A 12,695-nucleotide genomic window follows, 5' to 3' on the forward strand; every position below is an offset into this window, starting at 1 on the left:
ACGTCCGTGTTAATAAGGCTCACAAAAACCGAACTTACAACTCCCAAACGACAACAATAGATAGTATTGTTTTTCCATATTCTGCGCTAATTACGGAAATTTATTAGCCCTGTATCGCATTTTGTTTTAATTACTCGCTGTTCAACCCCCAAGAGGATTATCGCGAAGGGATTTTTTCCGCTTTTTTTTTTTTTTTTTTTTTGTCGCCGGGTTCTAGCTTGCTCTTTTGTTTTCCAGCTAGTAATGATGCTTCTTGAAAAGATATGAAAATAGGGCCCAAGTATACGTTCGCCATTACTGGAAAGGGATTCCGGGAGGGAAAAACTGCAAAAACTTCCTGCAAATGACTGCATGTTTACCCTAATTGACAAAGATTCTTTGGGGTGAGCTACTATTGGTTTTTCACTTTTCTTATTTAACTGGTTCGGTTTTTAGACATTTTCATGGTTCAATTTTTGTATTTGTTGATTTCTTTACTGAACTTCTTTATGGATACTAGGTATGTATACTTTATGCTGGGGTTTTTACTAAGTAAAATTTAAATTTTAAGTGAATATTGGATATCTAGTGAATATTTGATTAGAACGGATATTTTGAGCTTTCTGGAGCGTAGTTGGTGTCGTAAGTATGCTTTAAGAAATGAAAACTCGTATGTTTTTGAAAACTTTATCGTTGTAACAAATACACACATCATGATTATGCTTTAAAGAAAACTTGTTTTGGTGATGCTTTCAGTTTAAATAACGTAATATTTCAGTTTAAAAAACACAAGAATAAAAACATGCAATGTTTGTTTTTAATGTAAATCTTGAAGATTTTAGCATGTTTAAAACTTTAATTTTGTGTTTTCGTTTCAGGCGAAAAAAATATTTGTTGTAAACTTTTATAATAATAATTTAAAATTATAATGAACTAAATCAAAAAATAAAACTAAATAAATAGGTATTTCATTACTTTCAAACAAGGAATTTTTCTACCACTATTACAAGTACATTTTCTATAGAATTTCTATCGATTTCTCTCTTTATGAAGTAATTACTCATTGCAAAAAAGTTCGTTACGAATAAAAACGTTATCATTTTTTTTTTCCTTCAGTGGCGCACACCAAGGGAAGGGGTCCGCACCCCTCCCATAGCTCTTGCATTCCAAACAAAGGGAACAATAATTTCAGTGAAAAATCAAGTGAAAAAATGAGATCCTATAATCAAAAGATTTATAAAAAATTTATCCCTTTTCCTATAACAAATTGCACTATCGAGAGATCTTTTTCTCCTTTAAGAAGGCTTAAAACATGCTTGAGAAGTTCTATGCATGATGAAAGTTTAATGGATTCTTGCACTGCTAAATTCAAGCAAAGTCACCATCGCACACCTGAGGAAGTTATAAATAAAATCGAAAAAAGAACAAGAAAACTATATTCTACGATATTTTGTAAGCCTATAGAGTCAGACTGGTGACTATAAATGCATGCCCTGAAATAATTATTTTTTAGTTTTGTAATTACAGATTAAAATGACATTTTTCTTGGTCTTCAGACTTGGTGCTTCTTATACCTGAATTTGCTTCGCTGTTTTCATTTTTGAATTATGAGAAAAATAAATGCATAAATTCTTGTGTTTTCTGGCAATTTAATTAAATATCTGCTATTAATATTTTTTCATTAAGTAATACTAATTATTTGTTTTAATTTATTTTTTGTTCTCGATAATGGATAAATTCAAATGAATATGTTTGACGGCATATCGGGGTATAATATGAAAATGGGACTTTTAACTCCGGACCCTTCCCTTGCAAAATTTCTGTGTGCGCCACTTTGAACAGTGTAGGGTCACGATTGGAAGTTTTTTGTTCTGCCTTCCCTTGGCTTAAATTCTGCTTTTCGATTCATGTCAATTTGTGTGTGTGATATATATACATATATCAGTGGCGTCACTACGGGGAGGGGGGGTGGCCCGTCTCGGGTGTCAAGCGTCTGGGGGGTATCACCCAAAGTGGAATTGCAAGTTTTTTAAACATATGAAGCTAAAATGCATTTTTAAAACCACAATTTTGAAAATTTTCCGCGAGGAAAGCCCCTGGTTTCCCCACCTTTATTTGTCTTTTGTATATTACCCTACTTAAAACTTAGTTGTCTCTGAAAATTGCTTGAATTTCATGTTTCCGTAACATTTATTTTTTTCCCCTTTGCGTTTGTGTGTGTATGTATGCGGGGGGGTTGGGTGTCACACATGCTAGGTACGCTACTGCATACATATACATATGTGTGTGTGAAGATTGTCTATGCAATCTGTTTGTGTGCTCCAAAACAAATTCTGGTTGCAGTCCAGGGAATATATATTGTGTTTTAAAATATGCGTCCATTCAAAATGCATGGATAAAGTTGCAATGGAGAGCTGATTACCTGTACCTTAAGTATATAATACGAACTAAGTATAAAGAGACAGTTAATTGCTTTGGAGAAAAAGGGGGGGGGATATGTTCTTTTGAAAAGACAGGGGGGGGGACTTTCGTGGCAGTATTAAAAATTCCCAGCTTTGAATCAAATTTCAACAAAAATATAACTTTCAAAGAAAGTTGTCACACCGACAGCAAAATCTCTCAGCCAGCGTCAAGCATCAACCTGCGATGAATGAAAGCTGCCTAAAAAACGAAAAAGCGGCCCTTTTTCTCTCCATCTAAACTTCTCTCCGCGCACCAGAATAATACTACGTTTATCACGAATCCCAAACTTGTAAGACTTCATCTTATCACCCTTCCGTGGTTTGCATACACAAAACCGCAGGGAAGAGTTTCTTTTTGAAAAATTCCTCTTTCGGCTAAGAAATCCGTCAAACTGTCTTCTTAGCATTACCAGCGCGCTGCGCCCGGAAAGATACATTACAGACTTGATGAACTCTAACCTCGGTTGTGCCTTACACAATGTAATTGCTTGAAGTAGGGGCTTTTGAGACATAGATCTTACGTTGCAGGGAAAGAAGTTACGTGGTCTTCTATGTCTCCTAATAGAGTTTTGCAGCGAGTCAAGACGTGTTAATTATTCAGAGCCTGGGCTCGCTTTTAGCGAAGTGCGATTTAGGAGTCGGGGAGCGAGTTGACACTTTGCTATTCCTGGAATTACAATGTCTCTCGTTGTGTCTTTATGAACACGACTGCAGCTTGAAAAATTAGGCGCTAAGCGGGAGTTAATAGGTACATATCCTTCTTCTCGTGCTTTTCTCTTGTTTTCCGTAATGGATATAGTCGTGCTCACATTGAAATGGAGGATTTATTCATTCTGTCTCAATAGAAAAGATTGTTTTCCAGAATTTCTTAGGTTACGTGTGAAAGCATTTATGCACTGAGTGAACTGTAATAAATAGCTTCGTTTCGAAAAAAAGAAGTCGGTTGAATGGAGTGCAGTATTTGTTCAGAAATATTTGATGTAAAACTGTAAACTAATGTTAACTTTGAATTTTTAATTTTTTAGATTTTTAATTTTTGAGGGGAGTCAGTACCCTTTACAAGCGTAATGTTGAATGACTAAACTGTATGCACATTTTCCTCAAACAGTTTAAATTATAGAAACTTAGAATTATCAGTGTTTTCAAGAGATATCTAAAAAAATGTTTTGCCAGAAATTCTTGTATTAGGTGTATGTCACTTTGAAGGCATTTCCTTCCTGAGTAAATTGCAAATAAGTAGCTCCTTCCCGACAGATTGAAGCCTCTTGAGTTCAGTAAAAATACTTGTAAGCTTGTAACTTATGTTTACTTTGAGTTTGTAATTCCTAAAGGTGTAAATTAATATGAAACGTTATTGAAGTAAAGCTTTTTTCATTCAATGGAAATATTAAATTCGTAATGAAAATTGTCGGGTAGCATGGAGGATTTTATTCTCTGTCTCAACAGAAAATAGTTTTCCGAATTTTCTTACATAAGGTACAACTCACTTTAAAAGCATTTCCGTACTTAGTAAACCGTTATAAAAAGCTCCATCTCGACAGTTTGAAACCAGTCGAAAAGAGTGAAGATTTTATTTTATAGACCTTCATAACTTAAGAAATACTTGATGCAAAATATGCACTTATGTCGATTTTTAAGTTTGAATTCCTACAAGAATAAATAGTTATGGAATAAGCGTATAGAAGAAATGTGCTATGAATTTATAGTTGCGTCGAAGTTTGTAGCTAAAGTGTATTCGCTCAATTTTTAAGTTTATTTTGCAAGTAATTGTTTTCATTAAAGAATTTTCATTTAATCTATGCAGAGAAGAGAGCATAAATTGAGCATGGAGGGCAATTTTGTATTTAGCAGATGACACATACTTTTAAAATCATTCGCAGTTGACAGGGGTGGATCCAGATATTTTTGTAAGGGGGGTCAAGTTTCAATGGTCAACGTTATGCCTTCTATGCAAAAAGTTATTATGGGGCGACTCCCCTCCAAGGGTGATGTGCACCCTCTCAATACGGAGCTCCCCCCCAAAAGGGAGCAAAACCCTTTCAATTCCTCTCCCCCTCTAAATTTTTAATGGCGCAACCTGCGCCATTTATCGTATTCCCTTAAATTTTCATCAAAACTCAACTGCCTATTTCTTTAGGCAGACAGGCTGGTCACATTACCCTAAGCTTTGAATAATTGAGATTACAGCTATAAACTAATTAATAAAAACACACACATGACATGTGGTACAAAAACTTTAACATTGATTCCATCAACTATTTTTTCGGATCCAAAAAATTGAAGTTTTTGCATAATAGTAGTAATAAAATTGTCACATGGGGATCAGCTGCTCCTTCCTTGACCCTCTCCTGAATCTGCCCTTGGCAGGTGAAATAGAGTGTGCCTCAACTAGTGCTTGAAATACCTTGAAACTTTCAAAATAGAAATTTATTAAACGATGCATCAACTTATTTTAAACCGTTCGTAAGTAATAGAGTAATAACCGCTTAAAATATCGAAACTGATTTATTGAAATAGTTTGCGAAGCGTTACTGATCGAAAAACTTATTTATATTTAACTGGTGGGTAATTCCACGGAAAACGGTCATTTTTCTGCTTAACAAATTAAAAAATCATGATGTCACTCATGATTATTTTGCTTAAGAAAATTTGCGAATTTTCTTAAGCAAAAAAATTTGTCATTACCCTATAAAATTATTACTTTTAAATGAAATAGATGAACAGTCACGTGCGGAACAAAGGGTTGACTTTTCCGTGGAATGCCCCTGATTAGTTTTATGTTAATATTTTGAAAACATGAATTTCATCGTGATTATAAATTTATTAACATGTGCAACAACATAAAACGTGAACTGGGCGACTTATTACACTTCGAGAAAAACTAAGTTTAAGTTTTTTGACTCAAAAATTATTAATACCTTTATCAATTCAGGTTCTGAACTTTTTTTTTTTTTTTTCGTTTTTTTTCTTCCCCTATTGTACTCGTCGAAAATGTGATTAGCTTTCGCGAATGTAATCCAAGGAAGCATTCGAACTCACACTTTAAACTGAATTTCGAAAAACAAATTTTAATTATATATTTAAAAACAGAAAAAGTGTTTCGATTTTGTTTAAATTATAATCGTGTTTAAAGGACACTACGTATTACTTCCTAAACTGTAAATTATATGAATTAAAAATGTTGCTTGTATTACAGAAGTCAAAATCAGAGGGTTTTCAAGCATTTAACAATGCAATATTACTTTTTGAATTTTAGTTCCAGTTGATTATTTGCAACTTAATTGTAAATACTATACTCTTATTGTAAATACTCATAAATATTAGATTTTGACTTTAACAAAGAGAACCGTTACATTATTTTTTACTATATATGTCTTCAATATCAATCAAATGACATAAATTTTCAATTCATTCATCATCTTTATCTTCGAGCTTAAATTACTTTTCCGAATGCAGGATAATTTAGTTCTTCTGTAATGGGGAATTGAATTAAATCCTATTAATAGGAGCTACGACAGTACTTTTTGCCCACAATCTCAGTTAATAATCCACAACAAAGTACTAAATATTAGGCGATCCACAAATATCTATTAGAGTTTCCCCAAGATTTGTTAAACTTATTTTATTTGCGTTTAATCTCCAATGGTCATTTCGGAATGTTTCCAACGGAAATCTGTATTTATGGAAAACAATAAAGAAACCCAAGAACAAATTCTCACTTCCGACTTTATTTCTCCAGAAAGCATTATGTTCAAAGAGCTAACATTTTTCTTGCAAATACATTTTGAGACACCATCAAAAATAATCATTCTACTACAATACTTTTTGCCTTACAATCTCAGTTAATAATTAAACAATGCAATAGCTAAATATTAGAAAAACTACAAATCTAGATTGAAAGCTTCAAAGTTCTGATAAACTTATTTTACCAACGTTTAATCTAAAATAGTCCTCTCAGAATTTTTCCAACTAAAAACTGTACCTTTGGAAAACAATAAAGAAACTTTTGAACAAATTCTCAGTTCCCACTTGATTTTGCCAGAAATAATTTCGTTCAAAAAGCTTACGTTTTTCTTGTAAATGCATTTTGAGAAACTCCTGAAATCTCAGTCGATAATTGGCTAAATATTATAAAAACCACAATTCTACATTCAAAATTTTGTTAAACCAAATTTGTCTAAGTTTAATCGAAAATAGTCCTCTTAGAATTTTCATAACGGAAAGCTGTATTTATGGAAAACGATAAAGAAACCCAAGAACAAATTCTCACTTCCCACTTTATTTCTCCAGAAAGAAATTCGTTCAAAGAGCTAACGTTTTTCTTGTAAATGCATTTTGAGACACTCCACCAAAAATAATCATTTCTTCCTCATTGAATATATTTCCATAAACCGAAACTTTCTAGCTAATCTCCTTCCATTCTGAAAAGAAACCAATTTGCAAATCCTTTTCTTTCCAAAGCTTTAACAAGATTTTTCTCCCTTATTTTATACGCTTCTTATTTATTAAGTGCGAGAAAAACCCTTTGGGGGGTATTGATTGGGTTTGTCGCAGAACAAAGAATATTTATAGGTGGAAAGCAAGCCTTGAGAAAATAGATAAATAACTGTGTTTTTAGAACCCCTCCGCCCGTGACTATTTTCTTCTTTTTTTGTATTGGTGGGAAGACGGTGAAAAATCAAACTATCGTGCATTCAGTTTTTCAGTCAACAAAAGGTAGAATTCTTACTTTTCACTTACCAAAACCATTGAAAACTCGATAAATGAGGCTTTTTTTTTTCAATAAAAGAACTCACACAGAGAAATTGAAAAACTAAACTCACTCTGAAAGATTTTCTCACCCTCAGCCTTAATAGAGAACGGGCGCTTCATAAACTTTCACCACTCCTTACGTATTAAGACCTGATTATGATAAATCGGTTTCACAGAAAAGAAAAGAGGTAACTAAGATTTTTTTTTTTAAGTAAGGGGAGAAGGAGGGATTTTAAAAGTAAAAAGGGCATTCGCAGCAGTCGATTGCTCCTCCCCCCCCCCTTACTTTTCGCAATTTGTATTTTTCGTATCCTACGTATGGTCGAGGTTTAAAGAAACTTTTTAAAAGTTATGAGTTTTAACTTTATTTGTTCATTTTACTCCCTTTTCCCGTTATTTATAATTTTCTATCTTAAGTTCACTTCTATTCAGTAGTTACATTTATAATACACTAGCTGTTCCTGCGCGGCTTTGCCCGTAGTAGAAAATTAAAAGGTTATTTCGTTCGCCTGTATATTTACAAATAATAGATGATGAATTTGCTCGCCCATGGTCGCATGGTAGTTTGCTCGTCCGCGTTTATGGTAAATTTGCTCGTCCACGTAATCGTAATTTGCTCTTGCATGCTATGATAATTTGCTCAGCAAAATGTTCTTAAAATTGGAATAGAAAAAGAACAAAATAGATTTTTCAAAAAATTGCTTCCTGTTGTTTTTACAGTATAATACTGGTAGCTGAGGTTCCAAACTAAAACTGTAAAATTAACAATTCTAAACTAAAATTTGCAGTAATATACTGTCTTATAAAATAACTTTACTGTAAAATTTACAGCCGTAAACTGTAAAATTAGCAGTAGTATACTGTCTTTTAATAAAATTGCCCTGTGAAATTAACAAGGATCAACTGTAAAGTTAGTAGTGATATACTGTTTTTTAATGGAGTTGCCCTGTAAAATTAAGTTACAAGCTGTAAAATTAGTAATAATATACTGTTTTATGAAGGAATTGGGCTGTAAACTTTATAATGATAATATGTAAAATTAGCAGTTAAATTAGCTATTCTAGACCATAAAAGTAACAGTAGTATACGGTTTTATAAATGATTTGTACAGTAAAATTAACAGCAGTAAACCATAAATTTACCAATTATTAATAATTTGTATGCAAAAGGTCTTTTTTTCCTATCATTGTCTCTTTTCATAGCCAAAATCACTGCTTTTGCAGCTGAAAAACACTATAGAAAAGTTAAGCAATAGATTCTGTATGTACGTAGTAGAAAACAGATCACATACAAAATCTGTCCTTTTCCAAAGTTTTTCAGCAACAAAAATATTGTTTTAGGCTATGAAAAGCGACAATGAAAGACATATAAAAGCCTTTTACATAAAAATAATAAACTATTACTAAATATATAATTTATTAATACTAATTTCATTGTACCCAAAATAAATCAATCCCATCTCCAACACCTGTCAGAGGGGAAGAAGTGTCGCATGCTCATTTCTACAAAAAACATTTAGCTCTATTGCAAACTTAAAAATTTACGAACAGAAGAAAATTGCTAAATATGGTCTGAATACTTATTTTAAGAACAATTATAGCCTTTTCATAAAACAAATTAACTTTCGATCAATAAAGGTAGTAAAAATAAGAAGATGTAACTATACATAACTGAAAATACTACATCCTAACTTCATTAGAAGTTTTTTTTTTTTTTTTCATTTTCAGCATTATTGCGTTGCTAAAATGTTCAGCATAACGTGGGAAATATTTTTCAGTACACAATCCATTATACCTTTAAGTTTATTATAACTTTATATACCATTCTGTGTTTTTTTTCCCCTTTTGGTCAAACTAAGATTATTTTCATGGTTCTCTTCTTTTTTAACACGCTTTTATTAGCTTCACTTGACTTGTATGTTTGTAACTCTCCTTTGGACTAAAAGCTAGTGACTTATTACTGTTAGTACATTAAACCACTTTATGAGCGTTCGTGGCCGAGCGGTCTAAGGCGCGGGTCTTCGCTGACGTCCACCTCCGGGAATCATTCGGCGTGTGTTCTAATCCCGTCTACACCGAAATTAAATTTATGATCTTGCAACTCAATTTTCGCCCACTTTTTGTGATCGGCTTCTTTTAAAATTTGGAAATGCAAATAATAGTTTGGAAATTAAAGTAATAGTTTAAAAACTAAAAAAACACGCTTTTGTAGCAAAATGAACTAAAAAGTTAAAAATAAAATAATAGTTTAAAAAACTAAACTAAAAAAACACGCTTTAATAGCAAAATGAACTAAAAAGTTAAAAATAATCTTTGGATGACAAGTATATAAAGTAATTGATCAAAAAATAAATTTTACTGTAACAGAAAAAAAAAAAGCGTGGGGGGCTTCTTATCAGTTGTCTTAAATTTCTTCCACTTCTTATCCATGCAAAAATGTAAATAGGCAGCTCTCCACGCTTTTTTTTATTACAATAAAATTAAGTGTTTGGTCAATTACTTTATATACTTGTCATCCAAAGATTATTTTTAACTTTTTAGTTCATTTTGCTACTAAAGCGTGTTTTTTTTTTTTTTTTTTTTTTTAGATTTTTAATTTAATGTTATAAGTTGTACTTGAACCTGCGTTATTTGGGAAATACCACTGACAAACTAACTTTGTATTTCATACCATGTAAGCAGTATTCGGCATTTAGATTGCACAGAACGGATTTTATTTTAAATGAATATTATAGAATATGTATATTTGATCCTATTAACATTTTAATGTTTACATAGAAGAAAACAATAAATATGTGTTGGTTCAAAAGTCCAGAGCTATTGAAAAGAAACAATTTTTCACTCAGTATGAAAAAATCTGTCAGGTTTATGGGTACAAGGTACAAAAGTAATAAAGTTAAAAATTATTTTTACTACTCCAAAAATTATATAACTATACATTTTGTCACACTGTTTTTACGAGAAAAAAAACAGAACATTCACACCATTGAAAGTTTATCAAATTATTTTATTTAACGCCTAAAATTACAGATTAGTAGTTTTTACGGCGGACCTTAGGTTGGGTAAAATCGAAAAACACTCACGATGAAGTTCCCCTTTAATCTTTGGGATGAAAGTAGACTCAACTAAAATTTTCTGAAAACAGTGCGAAATCTTCGGAAACTATGAGTGAGATCCCCCCCCCCCCCCCTCCCGTTAAAACTCTTCAAATATGCGTACAAAAATCCTTCAAATCACTGAAAAATCCAGTAAAAAAATATTTTTTAAGATAATTTTTCTCAATTTTAAATTGCGTTGTTGGCCCAAAATTTTCGGAATTTTTGGATCAAAAAAACACTTGCCTTGAACCAAAAAAAAAAGAAGAAGACTAAACGACATTGGTTCATTGACATTCGTATCGTAACATTGAGCATGACAACACACCACAAGAATCAGTTCAACGGTCCTAATATGACTCGCGGACCGCAGGTCGGACAGCAATGTCTTTCAAAATTGTTGATGAAGTCATCTTTCAAACAATAAAAACGGACCACATGGACCAGTATTGTGACTCCCATGCGATCGGCGGACCCTAAGTAAAGAAAAGATAGTGAACACCTTGATCACGTCATGCTTTAGTCGGGGGGGGGGAAACCACATAGCAATAGCAAACATTGGAAAAGCTTGACCAAGCAGAAATCGCGGATAACCTTGAAGCGGGAAAATGATTCATTTCATTTGTAATAGATAGAATCAGTCGGAAAGCGCCGAGTAGTAAGAGGTGCGTTCTCGTTGATCCTATCTATTACAATATAATAACGAATAACCTATTAAAAATAATACAAATGATGTTTCCGCCTCAAGGTCATCCGTCGTCTCTTTTCGAATCGTAAAGATTAACAAACAGTTGAGCACAAGGATCAACTTCAAAAATCCCATGTGGCCCGCTGACCGTAGGATGGGCAATCGCGCCTAAGAACACTCTGAACAAGTCCCTTTTTAAGTAATAATAATGCGCCTAATGGATCAGCATCACGGGCCACACATTGTCCGTGGGTTATAGATAGGGTGAAACCGGTTGACACTTTCAATCAAGTTCCCCTTCCATTCAAAAAAAAAAATTAAGATCTGCGCATTTGTTTTCGATTCCACAGACATCAGTGTCGTGGGCCTCATATGAACCACCGACTGTAGGTTGTGCCCCAGTTCCACTAAAAACTCTCATTCAAGTTTCATTTCAAACTATAACTACGGGTCTCCTATGACACACGGGCAGGGGCGGAGTGGATACCCTCAGAGAGCGCAAACCTAGACTCCAAAAGGGCGCACATCGGGCACGCAAAAAGTTCAACGACGCAAAAAAAGGGGGGGGGGACTTCACAAACCCCGAAGATGCACTAATTTAAGTGCAAAAAAAAAAAAGCAGGAAGTGCACTGGTTTGAGGGTGCAAACGCAAAAAGAAAGAAGCAGCAAAAGGAGCAAAGAAATAAAAGCAAAGTTTTTGAAATTTAAAAAGTAAAAATAAAACGGAGATAAAAATAAAAACAAATTAATTAAATTAAATGAATAAAGATAAAGAACTGAAAAGCAAAGGCGCACAAGTTTAAGGGCGCACAGGAGAGGGGGCACACCGCCACCCCTGTCGTGCATCCCCACCCAACCCGTGGGCCGATGGCCGTGAGGAGGGAGAAACGATGGTTGGGAAATACACAGCGACGCACATTAACTAGCCCTCTTTTTGGGCCAGTTAAAAATTAAAATGTAAGGAAATTGGCGTTAGTTAAACGAGCTCAAAGTTACAAAAGTTTCGAATAATCGAGTTTCTACTGTAGATCTCAAAAAGGAACATCTACTTTTCTAAATGAGCATGTCTTTCAACGCGAATAAAATATGACGAACAATGCATAATAATGAAAAGATTCTACTTCAAATTAAAAAAGCTGTAATTTCGAGAACGCAACAGTGCCAGATCAGGGATGAAAAGCTTAAAATTCTAAAGTATAGCCAGGTGCGCTCCGAACTTAAAATTTTTGGGAGGTTTAAAATCTTAATTTGAAGAATGGAACTCACATATTTGCCGATTAATAAAATACGGCGCATTCACACATTAAGTAGGTATATCTAATGAAATGGGAGAAATGGGACATTCGAGCACTCAAACATTGCAATTATATTGCCGAATCGTCCGAGAAAATATGCCCAATGTGGCAATTTTTGGGAGGTCATAGAGACCCCCTGTGACCTCCCATTTGGTACTTCGGAATATAGCTTCTAAAATTATTTTTATGTTCAGAAGTTTCAATAGCACTAGTGGATTTTTCCTGAAGTAAAACTTTGGTTTCCTGCTGACGCAAATATAAACCTTTTAAAGACAAGTGTTTCGTGTTTGTATCTTATGATGCTTACTTTTTACTAGTTTTTTTTTTTTTTTTTTTTGGAGTGCTTCATTGATGATTTTTTTATTATTATTTTAATTTTGATAGATTAGTATGAAGGCTGGTTCCAGAATTCAAAGTATTTTGA

The sequence above is a fragment of the Uloborus diversus genome, chromosome 10 (genome assembly GCF_026930045.1).
Source record: "Uloborus diversus isolate 005 chromosome 10, Udiv.v.3.1, whole genome shotgun sequence".
In the NCBI taxonomy this organism is placed as follows: domain Eukaryota; kingdom Metazoa; phylum Arthropoda; class Arachnida; order Araneae; family Uloboridae; genus Uloborus; species Uloborus diversus.